Here is a 16,930-nt window from a genome sequence, read left to right as displayed (position 1 = left end):
TCGAATATCCTGTATGCTTAGGTCTTAAATTGCCCACCCCACTCTAGGGCAATAGCAAGAAATTGTGGGTTTATACCATTTTAAGTTGGGGGTTGTACCCATCACTAAAATGCTGTGTGTTTCTGGGGGGCAGGCAGTTGAGGATGATGATGGCAATGGTTAGATGATTCTGAGCACCGGGTATGTTGGTAGCAATAAGCCATCTCTTCATAGGCACACCTGCTGCCTCAATTTGCTCCACTGCTGACTGCTGTCATGCTTCAGCTCTCCTTCAAATCCTCTGCCAATTTATCCAGCAAATGCCAGGGATATTCATGAGCTGCCTTATTGTGAATCCAGGAGAAGGAGAGAGCATTAGTCCCGGGATTATGGAGAGGCAGAGTAAGGGAAGATGGTGTTCATGATCCCATAAGCTGGAGGAAGGATCCATAGCCCGGCTGCAGCTGAGGATTTCCTTGTTCTATGCCAGATGCAGTAGAGTGAAGGCAGAGGAGGCAGCCAACATTGTTCCTTGTGACTGGGCCTGTTGGCTGAGGTAGCTGCAAGTTGCAGTCCAAGAACATCTGAATGGCACCACATTGGCTGCTGCTGGGCTAGAGCTTCTCCAGCATGGGTAGGCAAATCTAAGGCCCGGGGGCTGGATCCGGCCCAATCGCTTTCTAAATCTGGATGGTCCAGGAATCAGCATGTTTTTACATGAGTAGAATGTGTCCTTTTATTTAAAATGCATCTTTGGGTTACTTGTGGGGCATAGGAATTTGTTTTTCTCCCCCCCCCCCAAAAAAAATAGTCCGGCCCCCCACAAGGTCTGAGGGATAGTGGACTGGCCCCATGCTGGAAAAGTTTGCTGACCCCTGTTCTACAGATTCTCAGAGTGCATACCAATCTCCCAAGGTCCCTTGTTGAGAGCAATAGTAAGTATGCATGTTTTCAGAAATATTTCAATTTGTAAAGGTAAAGGGACCCCTGACCATTAGGTCCAGTAATGGCCAACTCTGGGGTTGCGGCGCTCATCTCGCTGTATTGGCCGAGGGAGCCGGCATACAGCTTCCGGGTCATGTGGCCAGCATGACTAAGCCACTTCTGGCGAACCAGAGCAGCGCACGGAAACACTGATTACCTTCCTGTCGGAGCAGTACCTATTTATCTACTTGCACTTTGACGTGCTTTCGAACTGCTAGGTTGGCAGGAGCAGGGACCGAGCAAGAGGAGCTCACCCCAGGGTGAGCAGAGATTCGAACCGCCGACCTTCTGATCGGCAAGTCCTAGGCTCTATTGTTTAACCCACAGCACCACCTGCATTCCGATTTCAATTTGTAGGGTAGACCTATATTCAAAAGTAATGGGCTATTCCTCTGTTCCATTTTTGTGAGTTGTGTGTATTTCTCAGCAGCACACAGCATCAGACAGCTAAGTCCACAGTCTTGTTTTTCAAAATTTTATTCCATTAAAATGTGTGGTTTCTCTAGGCTTCAAAAGAAAGGAAGAAACATTTGCTTATTTTAGAATTATTTATCATGGGGATAAGTTGATATGTGTTGGCTTTTTTCTTTTTTTTTAGAATTAGGCAAGCACAATGCTCTTCTCAGTAGCGAACAGAAGTTTAAATTAATGCACCATGTCATACTGTCAGCCTGGAATCTTCAAAACTATAGAGATGGGTTTCGAGAAGAGGTAAACAAAATACTTTTAGTTAGAACTGTGAAGCTTTTGCACGAGAAGCCTCCGGGGATCCCCATGGTTTTATCTTTCAGCATCACATTGACAGGTACATGCTTAAAAATCTGTTTCTCCCCAGATGAACTCCAGCGTCTAGACAGGAGGTTGTATGGGTGTGCACGTTAGTATGTACATGTGTTGTCTGAAAAACAAAGTAGGCTATAGTAAAATCTCAGGAGTAAGGGGCATAAACTGCAGAGATGCAGAAGTTTTGAAACATTCCTCTTTCTGCTCACATTGGTTTGTCCTACAGGAGAAAGGGGGAGAGGAGCCCACCCTCCAACACTACTCCAAAGAAAATAGGGGTGTCCTATTCAATAATAATAGTTATACCCCGTCCATCTGACTGGGTTGCCCCAGCCACTGTGGGCAGCTTCCAACATATATATAAAAAAACCGCAATAAAACATTTAAAAAAACTTCCTGATACAGGGCTACCTGGCTTGGGGGTTGGATAACTCCATACCTCCAACATTTCTTCAATGAAAATAGGGACATATTAAGGAAAAGCTGAAGGGATGCGGGTGGCACTGTGGTCTAAACCACAGAGCCTGGGGCTTGGCGATCAGAAGGTTGGCAGTTCGAATCCCTGCCACGGGGTGAGCTCCCGTTGCTTGGTCCCTGCTCCTGCCAACCTAACAGTTCGAAAGCACATCAAGTGCAAGTAGATAAATAGGTACCGCTCCGGCGGGAAGGTAAACGGCGTTTCTGTGTGCTGCTCTGGTTCGCCAGAAGCAGCTTAGTCATGCTGGCCACATGATCTGGAAGCTGTCTGCGGACAAAAGCTGGCTCCCTCGGCCTATAGAGTGGGATGAGCGCCGCAACCCCAGAGTTGTCTGCGACTGGACCTAATGGTCAGGGGTCCCTTTACCTTTAAGGAAAAGCTGGACTATTTGGGTGGTTTCTGTATATCTGGAAAATAGGGACACTTGGAGGGTATGGAGAAGTCCACGTTCTACCACCTAAAGCCTGCTGGCCCCATTCCAGCCATGGCAGGAAATGGTAGAAGGATGTGGTTGGTGGAAAAATAAATTTAGAGCCAGCACATTTTCCCTCTCTTAAGAGGGGTGCATTGGAGCAGCAGGATTGCTTTGGAACATGTGAGGCCAAGGGGACCAAGAATGGGGACTCTTGGGTGGAGGAATCTATAGGTCTTGGATCCAGTGGATCCAAGGCATCAGCCCACTGCCCTACTTTGTACCTTCCTGTGTTCTACTGTCAGTGGAAGAACCAGTGGTGGGAGCTTACTACCCAACTCAGCAAAGCTCAGGGCCTCCATCATGGTGGAGGCTCCCATCCGCCAGTACTGCTTCTCTCTGCCAGCAGACACAAACCATCACACACACACACCAGCTATTGGGGGAGCTGGAATTAAAATTGTACCTCCTGCGCTTCAAGGATGAAACCCAGCTTGAGCGTTCCTCCACAACCCATTCTCAAGGGAGGCAGGAGAAAGGATAAAACAACACAATTCCTTGAAGGCTGAGATGCTAGAACAGAAGTTGCCAAATTTTATGCTGACAGGATAAATTATCTTGATTGTATGATTAATAGAATTTTCAAACTTCATAATAATAGAAGCAAATGCTTGCCTCACATGGTTCTATAATTATCTAGGGTGAACATTTAGAACATGTGGAGCAAGAAAAGGTTATGTCACTTTACTGAAAACATTCTGAAGCTGTTCTTAAAGTTTTGATGCATCTGAATGTGGCAAAGTATTCCCAAAGACTTCCTGAAGCTCACAGTGTTGGCTTAATAATAATTTATTTCCATGCATACAGGCTAATGAGGGGTAAATCAGAAAAAAATAATCATTTTACACCAAGAGTTCATTCCTCCTTATACTGTTCCTCGTGTACACCACCCCTACTCTTTCATTTTCTGTTTCTTTCTTTAGAATTTTCCTTTGTTTCCCTCTTCTTTTAGAAATTTCAAAAGGTCTCCTCCCATTATGTCTTGACTCATCCTTCACCAAACTGAACAATACTTAGAAGAGCAAATGTTTCTGGGGAGGAGAAATCAGGAGACGTTGCTTAGTCAGTGCAATGGGGGGTAGAGACATTGTAAAAGAAGAAGAAAAAGGAGTAGGAGGCTTTACAATCTGTCATAGAAAGGATGAGACTTATTTTTCCTTGAATATTTGCTTAAATAGGGAGGTTTTGTTCTTCCAATGTAAAGAAAGTTCAATATAAACTTTTCCTCGTCTCCTCCCTCACATGCCCCCTAAATCTGTGCAGAGGTTTTCCCCAACCCTCTGGAGCAGATTTGGGGAGCACAAATAGAGAGGGGAAGTTCTGAAAAATATGTTGTGCAAGTGGAAACCCATATGGAACAAGTTAGTTGGACTGTTGTTGTTTAGTCGTTTAGTCATGTCCGACTCTTCGTGACCCCATGGACCAGAGCACGCCAGGCACTCTGTCTTCCACTGCCTCCCGCAGTTTGGTCAAACTCATACTGGTAGCTTCGAGAACACTATCCAACCATCTCGTCCTCTGTCGTCCCCTTCTCCTTGTGCCCTCCATCTTTCCCAACATCAGGGTCTTTTCCAGGGCGTCTTCTCTTCTCATGAGCTGGGCAAAGTATTGGAGTCTCAGCTTCAGGATCTGTCCTTCCAGTGAGCACTCAGGGCTGATTTCCTTAAGAATGGATACTAGTTGGATACTAGAATGGATACTAGTTAGTTGGATACTATCCACCAATTATTTTCAAGTAAGCTCTCATTTTCCCTCCAAAATGTTAATATTTTTGCCCCATCCCAGTTTGTCCACACTTTTTGCCCCTTTTTGCCTCCTTCCACCGCACCCTTGGATTTGGAGGAAAATTACTCTGAAGAATCTTCTGATTGAATTATTGCAAAAAGCAATCAGAATTATTCTTGAAACACGTCAGGTTTTATATTTGTTCCATAGGCATTTCCACTTCTGTAGGCAATCCTTAAGTGATGGAATTGAGAAGATGGAGGCAAATTGCATAGGAAGGAGATGAAGAGAAAGCTTTGGCTTTGGGAAATAAATTATATTTGTGAAGGAAAGGATGTCACCGGGAAGGCCTTCAGGTGAAGAAGTGTAAAGAAAAATTAGTTAAGGCTTTATCACAGTAAATATGATGGAAACATGGTGTGCCTGTGCTTAACTTTTGCATGCCTCACTTCAGTTTAAAGAGCTTGTAAATCATTTTTCCAAAGAAATATCAGCTGAGTGCAATATTTGCTCGTCTTCCTCTGTCACAGAACTGTTAGGCACACACACACACACACACACACACACACACACAAACAAATAAAGATGGCACATCTGGATAACTCATGGAATTTTCTTTACAGAAGAAGACAATGAACAAGATGCTAAGTCTCTGAATGAAATGCTAACACTCCATGTCACTGTCCATATATGTTGTGTGACCTCATAGAAATGTCCCATAAAGGACATTCTCCATCTCTTAAGGCATTAAGGCATGGCACGTAGGAGTGTATGCTCAACTTTTGTGTACACTTAGGCAGGAAGAACCAGGTGCACAAATATAAGATGGGGGACATCTGGCAGTACATATGAAAAGGATCCTAGGGGTCTTGGTGGAGCTTAACATGAGTCAACAGGGTGATGCAGCAGCAAAAAAGAAAAGAAAAGGAAAAGCTAATGCTATTCTAGGCTGAAGCAATAGAAGTATAGTTTCTAGATCAAGGGAAGTAATAGTACCACTTTATTCTGCCTTAGTAAGACCACATCTGGAATATTGTGCCCAATTCTGGACATGACAATTTAAGAAGGATGTTGACAAGCCAGAACGTGTGCAGAGGAAAACAACCAAGATGATCAGGGGTCTGGAAACCAAACCTTATGAGGAACTGTTGAAGCAGCTGGCTATGTTTAACCTGGAAAAGAGGAGTCTGAGGGGAGATATCATAGCCATCTTCAAATATCTCAAGGGCTGTCACATAGAAGAGGTAACAAGCTTGTTTTCTCCTGCTCTCGAGGGTAGGACTCAAACGAATGGCTTCAAGTTACAAGAAAGGAGATTCCGACTAAACATACAGAAAAACTTTCTGACAGTAAGAGCTGTTCAGTAGTGGAATGGTCTCCCTTAGGAGGTTGTGGATTCCCGAGGCAAACTTGAATTGGATCCTGGTTGTTGGTGTTGGGTTTCTATTTAAAAAAAATGTTTGATGATAATCTTCCTCTTGGTGGAGCCCAGAGTAGAACACAACAATCTTAAAACACACATCAGAAAACGTATACATGAATGTTTTAAATGTCTCATATCAAACTCAATCAAAAATAATATAGCAGTCCATCATCTCAGTTTCTGGATTGCATGACATCTAAGTTTCAGTTGCCTGGGCAAATAAAAGTACATATCAATAAACAATTGACCTAGGAGCCAGCCAGAACAAAGTAATTTTGTTTTGTTATCTTCTAATAGCTGTTTTTTATCTACAAAGCCAATTGACCATGGTTGTTGTGCTTTTTGTCTGTACACAGCTGGAATGAAACTCTAGCAACCCAACACAAATGCTTCATATATGGTACGGGAGCATCAGGGAGCAGTGAAAAATCTCCCTTTTTGTTATTTCAGTTTGCATTATGTCAGTGTGCATCTAAACACAGGAGTCTTACTAGTGTGTTGTGGCATATCCTTTGTTTACACACAAATTTACAGTTTGAGGATAGGGAAAGATGCAGTTTAACTCCAACTGATGCCCCAACTTCTCTCCTCCCCATTAGATTTCTAGGTGGACACAGCCTGCTCCCCAGATGCTGTTAGCTTCCAGAATCAGTCTCTATTTCTGATTATGTGTATATCCAAACTTCTACATGCATAGACACCTAAATGACATCACCTCCAGCCAAGAGACCAGGGAAGAAGACAGGCTTACTTTAGAAGGCTGTCACCTTCTTGAGGTGCCTTCAGCTATTTTATTTCTTTGGCAACATATTGCCCCAGTTTATATTACAAAGAGGCTTCTGAACATACTTGGTCAGGCATATTTACTTAATACCACCCTTTTTTGACCATTTTAGCAGTCCTTTTCCTTTCCAGATTATAGCATAATCTGGAATACCAAGATGGTATTCAGCCCAGACCAATCCCATAATAACATAAACCTGCAAGCTTTTCTAATGCCAATTGTACTTTTCTGATGTTAATTTGAGGATCAATAGAAAAGGCAATATAAAGATTGGAAATTAACTGTAAAATAATACTGCATAGTAGAAAACAAACAAGTCATAGGATCCAGTCTTTAGATTAAAAAGCAGTAAAATATTTTACGGCCAGTCTTCTCAATGATGCTACAAAATGCCAGGCATACTAGCTCTCAGGTTCTGATCACTTAATCATTTTCTGAATTCTATGCACATATTTTTTATTCAAGGAGACAGAATGGCCCCAATTTCGAAAGTTCCAAACATTTATTATTATTTTTTTAAGATACCGGTACAAAGCCTTGAATTATTCAGAGAGCAAAAGCACCGTTGAGAAAGGGTGAAATATGCCAAAAAGTCAATTCTTGGAAAACAGTTCTAAAAATAACAGCATGATGTTAAAGAGGGTCCATCAGATGTTTCAAGAGTTGGAAACAGCAGTGGTGCCTTTCTTCTTCTTTTTTTAAGCAGAGACATTCAAACTGGCCAAGCATAACAACTAAGGGTGTGAGCTGAGATGCTCCCAGTGCAAATCACACGTCAGTTGCAAAGATTACAAGCCCAAGCTAGATGCAACATTGGTTTTAGTTTAAATTTCCAAACTTTGACCTTCCCCTTCTTCTCCCAGTGTATCAGAATTAAGTCCATAAACTGAAGAAACACATACTTTTATGCAACCTGAATCTACTGTCAATCCATTTCGCCAGGTAATTGCATGTTCCAACATTATGGGAGGAAATCCCTTCATAAACTTCTGCCATAATTTTTAGGCCTCTATCCAACTTCTCTTATTTAAATAAAGCATTGAACCACATATACTTTGGCACAAGACACCCATTTTATTTGATTTTGTTAACATACATTGAAAAAGATTACTGTATATCCACTGGACTTCAGATACAGAATTTGAAAGTACATATGGAAGTATATTTGAAAGTATATGGAAAGGGTTTATACTTTTGTGTGGCCCTCAATCTGTTTTCCTATGTCTGGATAAATAATGTACTCTATATGTGAGGAATAAAGTCTCAACAATTCCTGTCAACATAAGCAACACTATTTTCTGCTAACCAGCACTGCTTGGCTCATTCCTTTAAAATTCTTTAAAATTCCTTTTAAAATTCTTTAAAATTCTGTTTATCCAGGCTAACCTTCCACAATGCCTTGCCCTTGAGCTGTTTGGCTTGAACTCTTCATCTCCAGGTAGCTCAAAATAGCCCCAAAGTACCAGAGATGGAGTTGAAAGGCTTGTTTTTCATCAATGCAGGTTGATTGCTAGGGAATAGCCATGCTAAAATTACTGACCTTTGTAACGATACACAGATCCTTCCACATTAACCCAGCCAATTTTAATACATAAATAAATAAAGCAAAGCTTTTTGAATCGGATGCAAAAGAAGCAATTCTGTTCACAGTTAATGCACACTCCATGCATGATTACCTCTTGTTTTATTTTTATTATACTCTCTTGGTTCCTGTAAAGCAGAATAATGTCAAAATGACAGGTCAAGAGCACTGCCATCTCTTGACTATTAACCTATAAGGATAACATGGGGTGTGGCGGTCACTACTAATGACTGGCTAATAATGTCTGTAAGAGCACCTTCTAGTATGATAATCAATTTTAATTTGAAGGCTCCTGGAGGAGGCTTTAAAATATCTCTTTGTGCCTTAATTGATCAGAACCACCGAGCAATCAATTATTCCAACGTGAGCTCAGAGAGATCAGTCCAGAAAAGTTTCTGATATCTAGGACTGGAAAGGAATCTGGCAGTGTTCCTATAGGCATGGATTATTTTATTTTTGGAGAGACCCATAATTTCTGTATCAATATGAAACTATAATGGTATAGATAAGAGGAATGGGAGGGGACAGGAGGAGATAAGGTGGTGTTCTATTCTCACCATAAGTGAAGGACCAGAAAGAGTCTGTATCTGTGCTGGAATTGAAATTGTTTTTATATATGAAGTGGCTTCCATTGTTTTTATTGTTAAGTTGCTTCAAGACATAGGGAGATTAAGAAAAGAATAGCAGAACATATTAAGAAACCTGTTAAAGTGCATGAAACTGGATATGGTGGAAATATAAAAATGCAATTTTCTTTAATCTTGATTGTAAACATTGGTAGTGGGTGAGCAGGAAGTCATTAGTATCGTAGGATTGGATATAACTGTTGAGTGACAAAATGTAACTTTTAAGCTCAAAATAAAATAAAAATTTAAAGACAGAAAAGATGCATTGTATGAAACAGTTCATTAAACAAACAAATAGGGAATGACTGGAGAAAAAGAGATATTTTCAGCTGGGGTGTCTCATCTTGGTAAGACTTGCCTAGAACTAAGTTTGGTTTCTGTCATCTATGATGAACTGTAAATGGCAATGCATTGCGGATCATGCTTGATGATGGAAGTGCTGGCTTGCTTCCTGGTATCTAAATGGAACATCTGGTTTTCTTAAAACTTGGAAGAGCCAATTAGAAGCACTGTTAGAACAAGACAAGTGACATTTCCAATGGTGAGAGAGGAGAATTGAGGACCTGTCATTTTTGAGAGACAAAGAGAAGTGTGCATCCTCTTGTGATATGCTCACTCCAGAACTAGAGGGAGAGGGACATATCCTTGTTACAAATGTGTACAGGGCCTAGAGAAATTACACTGACTAGTTGCTTTGCTCCCTCCCAGAAAAATGGGACAACTTTGCACCAAGCAACCCAGGGTAGTGATCCTTGCATTTGCTTTAAAACCATAAGGCCCTTACTGTTTACCTTGGAATGGAAAACAGCCCAAGCCAAGCTAAAGTAGCAGCACCCCACCTGATGGAAAAAGCAGAAGGAAGGAAATATTCAATGTAATTGGTGGACCAACTCTGTGCTTTACAATAGGCACTTATCTGTTAATTAAAATACAATATTTGATATTGCATTTGATTGTGCCTTTTTCCAACAGGAAAAGTCATAAATGGCAGAAAGGATTTACATAATAGAGCATAAATATTTTCTTTCTGCTCTGATAAATCCTCTTTATTAGGAAAAAGCAATTATAGTCAATTGAATACTGACTTCAGACTTGTTGTAGACATATATGTGGGATTCAATTACTTTCATTTTTCAACATTCAGTTTAATAATTAACAGTTTCACAAGCATCAGTATTCAAAACATTGCAGGAGTAATTTCTAAGTGCCCATTTGGAGAAATCTCTTATTAAGTACCACAAACCCAAAGGGAAGGGAAGGTGGGGCTGTTCAATTATTATTGCTTTTTGACACTGCATCTCTGAAGTTCATTTTGTTGCTAATAAATTAAAGAAAGAGAGAAAGGGTATTTTATACATATGAGAGTATATATGTGTTTTCATAAGATCTTCCCAAATAGTTACTTATGTTGTTGCTTCTGAACAGCTTAAACATGCTAAAAGTGGGGGAAATTTAGGATTTTTCCGTCGCAGCTCCAAACCATTTTCACTGAGATACTGGAAACCATCCTGTTATAATCCTGTAGCTAACTCACCATTGCACAGCCTGAGGTTAGGATCCTGGACCTCATGTGAAAGAATAAAATCTCCTGGGACCTTTTCTTGTGGAGGATCCTCATAAATGGGAACAGTTCAGAAGATGAGATGAGATCAGTGTGCTCAAGTACGGAACAAACCCAGCTCTATTACCACCACAGCAAATCTAAATGCAAATCTCTAAGCTACATCTTCAATAATCATCATATTTCAATAGACTCCTATCCGCTAGTGCTACTGTCTAAATTATTAACCACAGTGGAAAAGGTCGCATTTGACATTCATTAAAATGTATTATGCTGTCATTTGCATGAGCGTTTTAAATGTTTGGTGCATAAAATAAAAGGTAATGAAATGCAATCCTGAAATCACTGCTCCCCACCTATGCCATCAAATGTAGGCGGAAAGAAATCTTGCCCCTGTCCCCCGAGCAGGTTATTAAAATGTATTCTTTTTAACTTAGGTCCTGGCTAGATTCTGGTTGAGTGTGCAGATCTGCAAGAACCAACCATTTCCAATGCCCACTCATAGGTTTTTTTAATTAAGCCTCCTATCTGAATATGCTCAAAACGTTGTTTGTATATCCATTGGCAGCAATCCATCTCTCCGTAAGATTATGGTAAACAAGATATTCTTGCGGGTGAAAGTGTATGTCCTCCCCATTGTCTGTAGTAAAAACCAGAGCAAGTGATGTGCATATTCATATTTCACCAGCGTATGATTTTCTGTCACAGACCTAATCCAGAGAAAGGGCTGCTGCTGCTGCTGCTGCTACAACTGGAGTCAGCTTGTTTGCAAGGATGTCTTGGCTAATATATGTTCTGTCCACCTACTGCATGACAGGGTCATTTCCTGAATTTAGCAAGCTGAAAAGGTATTGCAGTGGCTACTCAGCTTTGAAATATGTATTGTACATTTTCTTACATCGCGTATTCTGTTTGTTTATCTGGTTGACCATAAGCTATTAGAGTTAATCTAACCCTGCCAGTGTCTTTAAGGTTTTACAATTGTCTCCTGTATACACCAAATATTTACTCCAGCTTTCATAAAACTTCTGCTCGTCCTGGTCTCGTATTTTCCCTGATAATCTGGCCAGTTCTGCGTAATTCATCATTTTAACCTGTCATTACATAATAGTAGGTATTACATCTGTTTTCCAATTCTGGGCCAGCATAGTTCTTGCTGCCGTCGTGGCATACAGAAAAAGGTTTTATCTTTCTTTTTGATTTCCTTCCATATCAATCCCAATAGAAAGGCTTCAGGGTTTTTTGGGAAAGTGTACTTGAAAACTTTTTTAAGTTCGTTGTAAATTAATTCCCAGAAGCCCTTCACTTTACCACAGGTCCACCACATGTGGTCTCAAATGCCAAATATTGATCAAGCTGGTTGGAACCTCTGCATCATCCACTGTCACAGGACCATGTAAAGTGGTTTACAAATTCTGAATCAAATATAGCTGTGTTGTCTGTGTGCTAAACAGCATTTGCTGGCATGAGAAAGTTGCAACATAAGCATGCTATATTGTCCTTTTATAAAGAGTCATTTTGTAACTGCAACTAAGGGGTAGTTTAGTGCATGATGAAGCCGATTAATGCACTCTTTGAGTGCTTAAATTCATGGTCTCCGCTCAGTCTTGCATGTGTCTGAGGTAACTTTAATCAGTATCATTGCATGGTCTGTTGTGTTTTACTGTTTAATTAAATCATAGCTCCCTTGGTTTTATTTTACAGTTTTGGGTTATATTAAACAAAGTATGAAGGTGGAGAAGACAACATCACTTTATGATGGCTTTTTTAATGCGTGAAAGAAACAAATTACTCAACAGCCCCAGCAATACTATTTTCATAATGTTTCTCATATTCATTCACTCTTGTTTCCTCAGCCCCAAATCATTCTCATTGTGTAATCTGAGGCTTTTGCAGCTGCATACTGTCATAATCCTGATCCTTCCATATAAGCCTCCTAGCAAGGGCAGTGGCAACTTTAAAGCCAAAGGAAGGTGGAACATTAATATGGGAGTCCATATTCGTATCCTCATGTGGACAGCATGGGGACAGAACTTAACAGGGCCTAGTTAAAGCAGTCCTTGCCCTCTCCATCTCAATTTTATCTTGGCATCAAGGATGGACATCAAGAAAGGAGTCAAGAACTTCTGAAGCAACCAGAAAGCGGTTGTCCAAGTGGACTCATTGTTTGCATCTTTTTAGGCAGTAGCGGTCGGTGCGGCGAGGGGGGTAGACCTGCATGGTATGCCAACATTTCCCCCCTCTGGCTATAGTGCAATACCACTCACCTTGTGGTGAAACAGCCATTGAGGATTGCTTAATAGCAGCCACCCAAGAGACAGTTTGAAGAAGCAAGTAAGTAGGCTTTTCCTCTCTTGTAGAGCTGAGAGCCAGAACAGGACAATGACAGGAAATAATGATTGGTAAATATGTGTAGGTTCCAAGAAGTCCTGCAATTTCCCATGGCGTGGGGCTTGGGGCAGGGAACGCAATCCCTTTGGAATGTGACTGGGTCACAAACTCAGAGTCTTGGGTCCCAGGTGGGTGCGCCTCAAGGGAGAACTTCCTTCATCACCAAAAATGGGTGGCCGAAGGGCACAGAGACAAGAAATCTCTAGACTTGGGGCTGAGTCAGGCATTTGGTCATCTGGAAGAGCCAGCATTACTTTGTGCATTAACAAATGCCCACAGTGTGGTGTAGTGGTTAAGAGTGGTAGACTCGTAATCTGGGGAACCGGGTTCACTTCCCCGCTCCTCCACATGCAGCTGCTGGGTGACCTTGGGCCAGTCACACTTCTCTGAAGTCTCTCAGCCCCACTCACCTCACAGAGTGTTTGTTGTGGGGGAGGAAGGGAAAGGAGAATGTTAGCCGCTTTGAGACTCCTTCGGGTAGTGATAAAGTGGGATATCAAATCCAAACTCTTCTTCTTTGCAGAGTTCCTTTCTTGTAATATTACTGTTTGCCAATATCAGGCACCTCTCCTCTTTTCTTTTTTTCTTTTTTCTTCTTTTTTTTTTGGCTGTGGGTGCAATTATACTGAATACCTTTGGCTTCTGTTATATAAATAACTGTGTTAATTAACTATTTTACAGTGTTATTTCTGTTAGTGTCATTGGCCCACTATTGTGGAATAATCTGCCAATAGAGATTCAGCAGGCACCTTCTGTTCCAACTTTTAAAAGCCTACTGAAAACTTCTGTATTCTGTCAAGATGTGGGCAATTAAGAGTACTTATTTCCATAAAGGTTGACTGATTTCTGATTTTATCTATTCATGTGGTTTTATTTGTATGGTTGTATGTATAATTGTTGTTAAACTGCTCTGATTTTTTTTTAAATGAATAGCGGTATATGAATATTTTTATACATAAATAATGTAGGTGCATCATAGAGGCAATCCACACTGGATTTTTATTCCACTCTAAGCAGAGTGCTGGTTAGGTGGGTTATTTATTTATATATATATTAAGAATTTATATGCTGCTTAATGCAATAGCTTCTAAGTAATGTACAATAAGGATACAGCATGTATCATAACATCAGTTAGAATTAACCATATGGCCAGAAAACCCACTTAGTTCCCCTGCTGATATAAAATTAAAAAGTTTCCATCAAGTGCCAGAGGTTCAACAGGAAATTCAGCCAAGAGGGAGATTACAGTGTACAATCCAAGCACAAAAACATTCAGCATGTTTGTACAGGTGATTACCATTTTAGGCATGTCCAGTTGACATGAAATCACAGACAATTGGGTCATTTTGGTCCCTTTCTTTTTAAATAAATCAGTGTGGATTTTTTGAAGGTATTCTCTTTAAAATAAAAATCACCAAGTGCAACAATCTCAGACATTTGACAGCCCGCCTACCTTACTTCCCAGGCTCAGGGGAAGATGTTGACTTTTCCCATGGGGCTTTTTTCAGACCAGGTAGCTCAGGCAACCAGGGAGATTGCAGAGTGATGAGGAAATTTCGTAGAAATAAAAATCCACACACTGCCCACAATGATCTTGGAACATTCAATCCAGCACCCACCAAAATTCTGAACAAATTTAAAAGTGCCCTGATAATAAGGGAGAAAAAACAGTATTCTTTGGAGGAAAATAAATCATTTGAGGAATTGGACAATAGGTTTCTAGCTTAGATCCTACAGAAGTCAAAGAGAGTGTGAATCCTCTCTGTGTGCAGGATTGAAACCTTTGTTAGCTTGTTCATTCTAAGATGGCAGTGCCCTTGATCCTCATTGAACTCATTTCACAGATTCAAGTCAGCATCTATTAATCTCAAGGATATGCACCAAGTAAATGCCTTTTAAATGGTTCATATTATGTGATTAATATTTTCTTCTGCTTAAGAAGATGGAGCCTTGGGTGTAGGTTAAATAATGGTTCTCGAGAAACCTGGCCTTTTCTCCACGGTGCCTTCTGCAATCTGATAAGCTAAATTAGGCTTGTCATCTGCTGTGACAGTGTTTGCAAATGAAAAGTTTGTACACCAACTTAATCGAGCCCATCAAATGATGGATATCGTGGATTTAAGGCTACATGTACATAAATCCATATGGAACCAGAAAACCTGCAAGTTTAGTTCTGCTGAACTAAGTGTTCTTATCCATTATATGTTGCCAATAAATACTGATTCCTATATCTCCCTTCAATGATTTTAAACCTTTGAATGAGCTCAGGAACGACAGGTCCCTCTAAGTACCCAACAAGTAGATAATTGGAAGAATAATCCATATGCACAGCTTAGCCTTGACCTTGTAGTATACACAAATTTGTGCTCAGCTTTCACATGAATAATATTTCCACAAGGGACTAATGGAGGGACTATTAGTAGCATAAGAAAATGTTGGGGAGATGTGAAGAAACTAAGTGAGGTCAGGTGTGATGTTTAGGGTTTGTTTTGCATCGACAACTTTTCACGGAATAATTTTCAAAATAAGAACATAAATATACGCATGGATATTTGCAGCAAAATCACGTTGGTAGTTTTACACTTTTTCATTCGAAAAAGGAAGTCAATCCCATGTTTATATAGAGGTAAACTTGTTCAAATTACTCTCATTGTAATTGAATTCACAACAGACTCATGATAGCCAAACCTTTGAAATTAGCTTTGTTAAAAATCTTCATAATCATCATTCAAATCAATGACGTTTTTGACAGAGGAATGAACAAGTGCTTTAAAGTAGCATGCTTCTCAAGAAAAAGGACATATATTTTTCATTTATTTACTGGATATGTCCCATAGTATTCTTCAAGGCTCAGATCTACTTCTTAATTTATCCTAAGTATGTTACTGCTAGTGTCCATTTTTGTACACCTCATCCTAAGGGGTATTTAAGATCTTCTCCCATCATAGCCAATCATTGGCATTAATTACTGCTGACTTTGGGCCCTAGGAAGAATAGATGGGTGAAACATATGGACATTGCCACATGTTGAAAGCAAGTTTTTGAAAGTGCTGCTAAACTGTTGTGGTTCTGTTATTCATTCCTCATATTTGTTTGTTGGTTCTGTCTTTCTAAAGATAAAAATTGTGGCTATTTTGATGGGAAATGAGTTCCTTCCTTCCCTCCTTCCTTCTTTCCTTCCTTCCTTCCTTCCTTCCTTCCTTCCTTCCTTCCTTCCTTCCTTCCTTCCTTCCCACTCCTTCTCTGTCACAGAATCCTGATCCAGAAGGAGATCTGTGTGCAGAAACTCTGTTTTCCTGGATGGATCACTGCCATAGATCAAGGTAGGAAGTGACTCCTATATCAGAAAGAGTGTAATGTCGGAATCGGCTACAATGTCTACTATATTCAGGATCACCGTATCATTGTTTCAACATTACCTTAGCATTCTGCCAAGGTCACTGTCAAGTTGAATTATTGTCAATCTGAGCCTTTGCCATATTCAGTCATCTTCAATTTCACTGATTTATTTTTGCCAAAAAATTTTTATTGCTATCTCATTATCTGTATCAAAATGCACCTTCCTCCTGAGGTCCTTTCCGTGTAGATTTCTGCAGTTTCCTTGCCAAAATTCTTGTTAATATAAAGAATGGAGATGAATGATTGACAGCTGTGTTGGATGAATCCTGCTGCCCTTCTGGACCAGACTGAGGCTCCATCTAGTTCACTATCCTATTTCCAACAGGGCAGGAAAGCAACAGCTCTTTCCTGCTAGACCCTGAGCATGGTGTATTAAAGAAGTATACTGCCACTAACATTACAAGTGGTGTTTTAGGTATAAAGCATCTCTGCTTTGCTTCTGTCACACCATGCAAAGGAATTCTCTATCTTGACATTTTTTTAGTTATTGGAAATTCTGTAAGGGAAAGAACACCTGCTCCTTATTTAACCTTATAGTTTCCAAACGATGGTGATCATCTCACTAAAATGAGGACAAGTGACTTTTTCGCCAACAAGGGTCACATTCCTTCAGGGGTAATGTTTCAGGGGTTGTATGTTGGTGGCAGGTAGGCTCAGAGCCACTCCATACTCTTCCTCCCTCTTTCTCTGTTAAGAATCTTCAGACAGAAAGAGTATGAGTGGTGATCATTTTAATTATTTGT

This window comes from Podarcis filfolensis (assembly GCF_964270895.1).
Source record: "Podarcis filfolensis genome assembly, chromosome: 7".
NCBI classification, from domain to species: domain Eukaryota; kingdom Metazoa; phylum Chordata; class Lepidosauria; order Squamata; family Lacertidae; genus Podarcis; species Podarcis filfolensis.
This window is presented reverse-complemented; position numbering follows the sequence as displayed.